Consider the following 9,192-nt stretch of genomic DNA (forward strand, 5'->3'; position numbering starts at 1 on the left):
ACCTCGGGAGCAGGGGTACCGCGAAGAGGAAACCACCGCGTCGGGCGCGGGGAGCCGGGGAGCTCGGGAAGAGATGACATCAGTGCGGCGAGAAGACGGCCGGGAGATCGCCTGCCTGGCTGCCCGTGAGCCCAGACACGGGGCTCTCTGGCCGAAGCGAAGGGCCCCACCTTCCACCCGCGCCCGCCGAGCGCGCAGCACCGGGCGCTCTGGGGACCCCGCTGGGAACCCTATGGTCCGGAATGGCAGCCATCGCGTGGGGGCAACTTCGTGACAAAGCTGCTGGGTCGTTGCTTCCTGGGGAGGGCGGCGGGTCCCAGGTGCGACCCTTTCCCGGATCCGGCATTTGGAGCAGGGTTTTATTTATTTTTATTTTTGTTAATTCCCACCAGAGGATATTTTTCCATTGATCTTTTAGAAAGAGTGGGAAAGAGAAGGAAAGACAGAGAGAAATATCGATGTGAGAGAAACACATCCAATGGTTGCCTCCTGCAGGAGCCCGGACCAGGGCCTGCAATCAAACCCGGGACCCTTTGGTCTGCAGGCCGAGGCTCTATCCACTGAGCCAAACCGGCTAGGGCAGGTTTTTTTAAAAAAATATTTTTTTATTTTATTTTTATATAGTTTTATTGATTTCAGAGAGGAAGGGAGAGGGAGAGAGAGGTAGAAACATCAAAGCTGAGAGCGAATCATTGATCGGCTGCCTCCCGCACGCCCCCTATTGGGGATCAAGCCTGCGACCCCTGCATGTGCCCTTGATCAGAATCGAATCTGGGACCCGCAGGCCGATGCTCTATCCACTGAGCCAAACCAGCTATAGCTAAAAAATATTTTTATTAATTTCAGAGAGAGGGAGGGAGAGGGAGAGAGAAACATCAATGATGAGAATAATTAATAGGCTGCCTCCTGCACGCCCCTTACTGGGGATGAGTCTGCAATCTGGGGATGTGCCCCAGGGGGAATAAAAGGTGACCTCCTGGTTCATAGGCCATTGCTCAACCACTGAGCCACAGCAGCCAGCGGGCCTGGAGCAGGTTTTAAAGACTGCAGGGGGTGGGAGTGTGGGAGAAGGGGGTGGGGATCCCTGCACAACAGCATTGGAAGGTCTGACTGTGGCCGCCTCCTTTTTCTGGCAGTGCAAACGGACCCCTGCTTATCCTCTGATTAACAGAGATTGCAACAGAGCATTAACACACAGGGAAGGGTGCAAGAGAGTAAGTTCTCTCTACGAACTGGCCTACATCACTTAAACATCCGTGACCTCGGTTCCCATCTGCAAAATGGGAACTCTGCTCTGTAGGGGGGAGTTTTGCAGTGTTAATAGTTGCTTGTTTGTGTTTTAAGTATATTTTCATTGATTTTAGAGAGACAGGAAGGGGGAGGGAGAGTGAAATATCTATTGGTGGCCTCCTGCATGGCCCACCGCTGATATTGGGGATGGAGCCCGAAACCCAGGCATGTGCCCTGACTGGGAATCAAACTGGCGACCTCTGGGTGCATGGGATGACGCTCAACCATCTGAGCCACAGGGGCCAGGGCTTTGTTCATAGTTTTGACAGTAGTTCCCTGAGGCAAAGATGTCTGTGGTGAAGAATGACAGTGAGGCCGAAACCGGTTTGGCTCAGTGGCTAGAGCGTCGGCCTGCGGACTGAGGGGTCCCGGGTTCAATTCCAGTCAGGGGCATGTACCTGGGTTGCGGGCACATCCCCGGTGGGGGATGTGCAGGAGGCGGCTGATCGATGTTTCTCTCTCATCGATGTTTCTGGCTCTCTATCCCTCTCCCTTCCTCTCTGTAAAAAATCAATAAAATATATTAAAAAAAAAAAAAAGAATGACAGTGAGGGACGCCCTCCTTAAGGACAGCTGCAATAGTCCTTGCCATATTGTGCATCCCATGCAAAGGCCCAAGCAGCCACTAACCAAAGCAAGGTCAGTGCTGGCCTGCATGTTTGCCTGGAGCATCCTTGGTGACAGAGCTTTTGCCTTTGTCTGTGCCCCCATGAGACTCCTGGGCAAGGAGGCCATTCTCTCATCCTTAGGAGTGTGGTAGGCAGGTAGACAGACATGAGCAGAGCGACGACCATGGGCTAGGTACAGAAGGTCGCCAGGGCCCTGGGTGCCTAGCAATGGGCGAAACTGGAAAAATAAGGACCTGGCCCCTGGCATGTCGCTAGTGTGGGGTAGACCCCCTGGGAGGAGGAACATGGGGTGGGAGAGTGACTTCATGGGACTCCCAGGCAGGCCCTTGCATGATCACTCCCTTAAACATTAACATCTAGCCGAAACCGGTTTGGCTCAGTGGATAGAGGGTCGGCCTGCGGACTCAAAGGTCCCAGGTTCGATTCCGGTCAAGGGCATGTACCTGGGTTTCGGGCACGTACCTGGGTTGCGGGCACATCCCCAGTAGGAGATGTGCAGGAGGCGGCTGATCGATGTTTCTCTCTCATCGATGTTTCTAACTCTCTATCTCTCTCCCTTCCTCTCTGTAAAAAATCAATAAAATATATTTAAAAAAAACAAAACAAAAAAAACAACAACAAAAAAAACATTAACATCTAGGTCAGTGGTTCTCAACCTTCCTAATGCCGTGACCCTTTAATACAGTTCCTCATGTTGTGGTGAACCCCAATTTCATTGTTACAAATTGAACATAATTAAAGCATAGTGATTAATCACAAAAACAATATGTAATTATATATGTGTTTTCCGATGGTCTTAGGCGACCCCCGTGAAAGGGTCGTTGGATCCCTAAAGGGGTCGCGACCCACAGGTTGAGAACCGCTGATCTAGGCCTCAGTAGTGTTTCAGTTCCAGGCCCAGAATAGCAGCAAAACCAGAACAAGCAAGGCCATGGCTGACATCAGGACCAGCTGCATTGCCGCATGAACCCCTGCCCAGTCAGTAGAGACCAGGACCCCAAAGGACACACTTGGACAGCTGATGGTATTCTATTGGGATCCACCCTGAGACCCCCAGCTAAATACCCTCAAGCTGAGGACCCAGCACGGCTCTCTCTGCGGAGCATCCTTCTCCAGGCTCCTTCTCCTCGACTCTCTTTCTCCTAAGCTCCAAGGCCCCTTCTTTCGCTTGTCACTTATTTCCTGGGCCCATTTCTTCTACAGCTCACTTCTACCTGTGACTTCCCAAATAAATGTTCTTTTATAGTTTGAGCCTTGGCTCTGAATCCTTTTAGCCAGAACTCAGATACCAAGATTGCTGAACCCAGGTCCAATGGCCGGGAACATTCCGGTGCCCCTTTCGCTGCCAACAGGAGGGCAGGCCTGGCCTTAAGTGTATCCCGCAAGGCCCGAGTGGAGAGTCTTCTCCGCTAAAACAGTGTGAACCCATCTGCTCTCACAGGCTTCCTGCTCAGCTCTTTGCAGCGTCTTTTGGATTCATCCTAACAGGGACCCTGGGAGGTAGCATTATACTCCCATTTTATAGATGGGGAAAGTAAAGTTCCAAAAGCGACCACGAAGGCCCGCCCACAGCAGGAGAGGATTCAAGTCTAGGCCTTCGTCCGGGTCCCTAAAGTGGAGTTTGCCTACAGCCTCCCTTCCCCAGAAAAGTCGCAGCATGTCTCCAGTCTCCTTTAGCCTGGTCAGTGCTGCGCCCGTGGCCCGGTTTGGGGAAAGTTGCCTGTGAGAATGTGTGGGAGCCCATAGCTCCCCTGCCTGCCTCCCTGGCTCTCGCATCTGCTGGTCTCTTGGCAGCTAGCGAAGGCAGGAATAGGAACAATTACCTTCCTCCCTTACCCCGCCCCGCGACCCCCTTGACCTCCTTTAACTCCTCCCGAGCTGCTCGGGCCGACTCACCCTCGCGCTGCCTCTGGGCGGCACCTGCGGCGCTGGCGGCGTCTGCACCGGGGCGAGACCCTGCCCTGCGGGTGGTGGGCCGGGAGCCGCCGGGACCAGAGGGCCAGAGTCGGAAGGCGTCTCCGCGGCCTCCTCCCTGCAGGGTCCAGGGAAGTTCGCAAGCTCTGCAGTGCGCCAGGCGGGGCGGAGGAGAGGGCTGGGGACACGGGAGCCAGCGGGCGGGCGGGGCTGCCCAAAGGCGTCGCCCGGGGTCCGGTTGCGGGCGGTGGCCACGGGTGAGGGAGATAATGGGGGGGTCCCGGGGCCGTGGGGCCGTGTCCCTGGGGCAGTGACTGCTCCCTCCCCTCTCCGCATTCCAGCCCATTCCCCTGGCAGCCCCCTCCTTGGCGAGCCAGGGCTGGTGAGTCGCCTTTTAGCACGAGGGACAATTAAGCCATTAATCTAGGCCACGCTTCTGTTGTCATTCAAAAGAAAAATATTTAGTTCTATGTGGGTGGGGGTTTGCGGAAGCTCAGATGACCTGCTTCTCTGAGTGGAAGGAGGTCGGGGAGGACGGAGGCGCCGGCCTGGTTCCAGGAGCGGAGCCAGAGCGCGGGTTCTGTTACACCCGCAGCCGCAGGCCACCGCGCGTTTGGTGCTGGAAGCCGTCCTGCCGCGGGAACGGCTTCCCTCTGGGCGGGCACGGCTTCCCTCTGCAAATGTGGGGCTCGTGGCCGCCCCGCGTCCATGTGGGTCCTACCCCCGCCCGGTGGCTGACGGACAGAAGGTAGTGGCCGGCGGACTACGACACTGCCCTCTGGCGGGGAAGTGTTTCACTACGCCTCTTGCTGAGGCTGACTTGCGGAGTAGAACATCCCTCCTTCCAAAATCAATGTTTTTTTTTGAAGGGTCTTGAGCAGAACCCCTTCCCCTATGTTCTCCTTTATGCTTCACAGCAGCCCTCACATTAAAACACACACACACGCACACACCACAAAAACACACTACTTTAGCCAGACCTGTGTGGCTCAGTGGTTGAGCATGGAACCAGGGGGTCACAGTTAGATTCCTGGTCAGGGCACATGCCCGGTTGGGGGCTCCATCCCCGGTAGGGGGCGTGCAGGAGGCAGTCGATCAATGATTCACTCTCATCATTAATGTTTCTATCTCTCTCCCTCCTTCTCCCTTCCTCTCTGAAATCAATAAAAAATATTTTTAAAAAATACTACTTTATTGAGATATTTACATGCAGCAAGAGCAGAAATTTAAAGTACTGTGTACAGTTTTATGACTTGACAAGTGAAAACACCAGGCTAAACACTATCCAGTTCAAGATGTAGACTGTTTCCATTCTGCCCCTTTGCAATTAAGTCTTTTAAAAAAAATCTATCTATCTATCTAATCTAATAAAAGAGAAACATGCAAATTGACTGCCCCTCTGCTACCCCCCAAGCCACACCCACCAGCCAATCAGAGCGATGATATGCAAATTAACCCAACCAAGGTGGCGGCTGGCAGCCACGGAGCTGGAGCAAGCAGGAAGCTTGGTTGCCTAGGCGATGGAGGAAGCCAAGCTATCCGCCTGCCCTGAGCCAGCTGTGGCCTCTGCTCATGGCAATAAAGTTTCAATTATAGAAGACAAATGAATCCCAGATAGCTGCTTCCAGCCAGCCTCCACTGGGAGCTTGGGTGGCTGGGGGCCGTGGCCAGCCTGCAAACAGCCATCAGCCCCTCACCCAGGCTGGCCACACCCTCATGGGGTGAGGGTCCCCTCTGGGGGGCTTAGCCAGCCTGAAAACGGCCCTCAGCCCCTCACCCAGACTGGCCAGGCACCCCAGCAGGACCCCTCACCCTGAAGGGGCTGTGGCTAGCCTGCAAATGGACCTCAGCCCCTCACCCAGGATGGCCAGGCACCCCAGGGGGGACACCCACACTGAAGGGGCTGTGGCTAGCCTGCAAAGGGACCTCAGCCCCTCACCCAGGCTGGCCAGGCACCCCAGCAGGACCCCTCACCCTGAAGGGGCTGTGGCTAGCCTGCAAAGGGACCTCAGCCCCTCACCCAGGCTGGCCAGGCACCCCAGCAGGACCCCTCACCCTGAAGGGGCTGTGGCTAGCCTGCAAAGGGACCTCAGCCCCTCACCCAGGCTGGCCAGGCACCCCAGCAGGACCCCTCACCCTGAAGGGGCTGTGGCTAGCCTGCAAAGGGACCTCAGCCCCTCACCCAGGCTGGCCAGGCACCCCAGCAGGACCCCCCACCCTGAAGGTGCTGTGGCCAGCCTGCAATTGGCCCTCAGCCCCTCACCCAGGATGGCTAGGCACCCCAGTGGGGACACCCACACTGAAGGGGCTGTGGCCAGCCTGCAAACAGCCATCAGCCCTCATTCAGCTGGCCACACCCTCATGGGGTGAGAGTCCCTGCTGGGGGGCTTGGCCAGCCTGCAAACCACTATCAGCCCCTCACCCAGGCAGGCCAGGCACCCCAGCAGGGACCCCCACCCTGAAGGGGCTGTGGCCAGCCTGCAAACAGCCATCAGCCCTCATTCAGCTGGCCACACCCTCATGGGGTGAGAGTCCCTGCTGGGGGGCTTGGCCAGCCTGCAAACCACTATCAGCCCCTCACCCAGGCAGGCCAGGCACCCCAGCAGGGACCCCCACCCTGAAGGGGCTGTGGCCAGCCTGCAAACAGCCATCAGCCCTCATTCAGCTGGCCACACCCTCATGGGGTGAGAGTCCCTGCTGGGGGGCTTGGCCAGCCTGCAAACCACTATCAGCCCCTCACCCAGGCAGGCCAGGCACCCCAGCAGGGACCCCCACCCTGAAGGGGCTGTGGCCAGCCTGCAAACAGCCATCAGCCCTCATTCAGCTGGCCACACCCTCATGGGGTGAGAGTCCCTGCTGGGGGGCTTGGCCAGCCTGCAAACCACTATCAGCCCCTCACCCAGGCAGGCCAGGCACCCCAGCAGGGACCCCCACCCTGAAGGGGCTGTGGCCAGCCTGCAAACAGCCATCAGCCCTCATTCAGCTGGCCACACCCTCATGGGGTGAGAGTCCCTGCTGGGGGGCTTGGCCAGCCTGCAAACCACTATCAGCCCCTCACCCAGGCAGGCCAGGCACCCCAGCAGGGACCCCCACCCTGAAGGGGCTGTGGCCAGCCTGCAAACAGCCATCAGCCCTCATTCAGCTGGCCACACCCTCATGGGGTGAGAGTCCCTGCTGGGGGGCTTGGCCAGCCTGCAAACCACTATCAGCCCCTCACCCAGGCAGGCCAGGCACCCCAGCAGGGACCCCCACCCTGAAGGGGCTGTGGCCAGCCTGCAAACAGCCATCAGCCCTCATTCAGCTGGCCACACCCTCATGGGGTGAGAGTCCCTGCTGGGGGGCTTGGCCAGCCTGCAAACCACTATCAGCCCCTCACCCAGGCAGGCCAGGCACCCCAGCAGGGACCCCCACCCTGAAGGGGCTGTGGCCAGCCTGCAAACAGCCATCAGCCCTCATTCAGCTGGCCACACCCTCATGGGGTGAGAGTCCCTGCTGGGGGGCTTGGCCAGCCTGCAAACCACTATCAGCCCCTCACCCAGGCAGGCCAGGCACCCCAGCAGGGACCCCCACCCTGAAGGGGCTGTGGCCAGCCTGCAAACAGCCATCAGCCCTCATTCAGCTGGCCACACCCTCATGGGGTGAGAGTCCCTGCTGGGGGGCTTGGCCAGCCTGCAAACCACTATCAGCCCCTCACCCAGGCAGGCCAGGCACCCCAGCAGGGACCCCCACCCTGAAGGGGCTGTGGCCAGCCTGCAAACAGCCATCAGCCCTCATTCAGCTGGCCACACCCTCATGGGGTGAGAGTCCCTGCTGGGGGGCTTGGCCAGCCTGCAAACCACTATCAGCCCCTCACCCAGGCAGGCCAGGCACCCCAGCAGGGACCCCCACCCTGAAGGGGCTGTGGCCAGCCTGCAAACAGCCATCAGCCCTCATTCAGCTGGCCACACCCTCATGGGGTGAGAGTCCCTGCTGGGGGGCTTGGCCAGCCTGCAAACCACTATCAGCCCCTCACCCAGGCAGGCCAGGCACCCCAGCAGGGACCCCCACCCTGAAGGGGCTGTGGCCAGCCTGCAAACAGCCATCAGCCCTCATTCAGCTGGCCACACCCTCATGGGGTGAGAGTCCCTGCTGGGGGGCTTGGCCAGCCTGCAAACCACTATCAGCCCCTCACCCAGGCAGGCCAGGCACCCCAGCAGGGACCCCCACCCTGAAGGGGCTGTGGCCAGCCTGCAAACAGCCATCAGCCCTCATTCAGCTGGCCACACCCTCATGGGGTGAGAGTCCCTGCTGGGGGGCTTGGCCAGCCTGCAAACCACTATCAGCCCCTCACCCAGGCAGGCCAGGCACCCCAGCAGGGACCCCCACCCTGAAGGGGCTGTGGCCAGCCTGCAAACAGCCATCAGCCCTCATTCAGCTGGCCACACCCTCATGGGGTGAGAGTCCCTGCTGGGGGGCTTGGCCAGCCTGCAAACCACTATCAGCCCCTCACCCAGGCAGGCCAGGCACCCCAGCAGGGACCCCCACCCTGAAGGGGCTGTGGCCAGCCTGCAAACAGCCATCAGCCCTCATTCAGCTGGCCACACCCTCATGGGGTGAGAGTCCCTGCTGGGGGGCTTGGCCAGCCTGCAAACCACTATCAGCCCCTCACCCAGGCAGGCCAGGCACCCCAGCAGGGACCCCCACCCTGAAGGGGCTGTGGCCAGCCTGCAAACAGCCATCAGCCCTCATTCAGCTGGCCACACCCTCATGGGGTGAGAGTCCCTGCTGGGGGGCTTGGCCAGCCTGCAAACCACTATCAGCCCCTCACCCAGGCAGGCCAGGCACCCCAGCAGGGACCCCCACCCTGAAGGGGCTGTGGCCAGCCTGCAAACAGCCATCAGCCCTCATTCAGCTGGCCACACCCTCATGGGGTGAGAGTCCCTGCTGGGGGGCTTGGCCAGCCTGCAAACCACTATCAGCCCCTCACCCAGGCAGGCCAGGCACCCCAGCAGGGACCCCCACCCTGAAGGGGCTGTGGCCAGCCTGCAAACAGCCATCAGCCCTCATTCAGCTGGCCACACCCTCATGGGGTGAGAGTCCCTGCTGGGGGGCTTGGCCAGCCTGCAAACCACTATCAGCCCCTCACCCAGGCAGGCCAGGCACCCCAGCAGGGACCCCCACCCTGAAGGGGCTGTGGCCAGCCTGCAAACAGCCATCAGCCCTCATTCAGCTGGCCACACCCTCATGGGGTGAGAGTCCCTGCTGGGGGGCTTGGCCAGCCTGCAAACCACTATCAGCCCCTCACCCAGGCAGGCCAGGCACCCCAGCAGGGACCCCCACCCTGAAGGGGCTGTGGCCAGCCTGCAAACAGCCATCAGCC

At 59.3% G+C, this 9,192-nt stretch overlaps 1 protein-coding gene across 5 annotated transcripts in view; it reads right to left on the reverse strand.

Annotated features, from left to right (window-relative positions):
* PIGZ (phosphatidylinositol glycan anchor biosynthesis, class Z) overlaps window positions 1-9,192 on the reverse strand; it is a 28,375-nt gene that overhangs the window by 17,563 nt on the left and 1,620 nt on the right. For 4 of the 5 annotated variants that reach the window (XM_014545297.1, XM_014545298.1, XM_014545300.1 and 1 more), the window contains exon 1: window positions 3,816-4,720. The exons of the other annotated variant lie outside the window; for it this stretch is intronic. The gene's annotated coding sequence lies outside the window, so the exon portion shown is untranslated. Of the gene's footprint in view, window positions 1-3,815; window positions 4,721-9,192 lie in introns of those variants that run through there. 5 annotated transcript variants of the gene reach the window in all.

The sequence above is a fragment of the Myotis brandtii genome, unplaced genomic scaffold (genome assembly GCF_000412655.1).
Source record: "Myotis brandtii unplaced genomic scaffold, ASM41265v1 scaffold4, whole genome shotgun sequence".
Taxonomy (NCBI): Eukaryota; Metazoa; Chordata; class Mammalia; order Chiroptera; family Vespertilionidae; genus Myotis; species Myotis brandtii.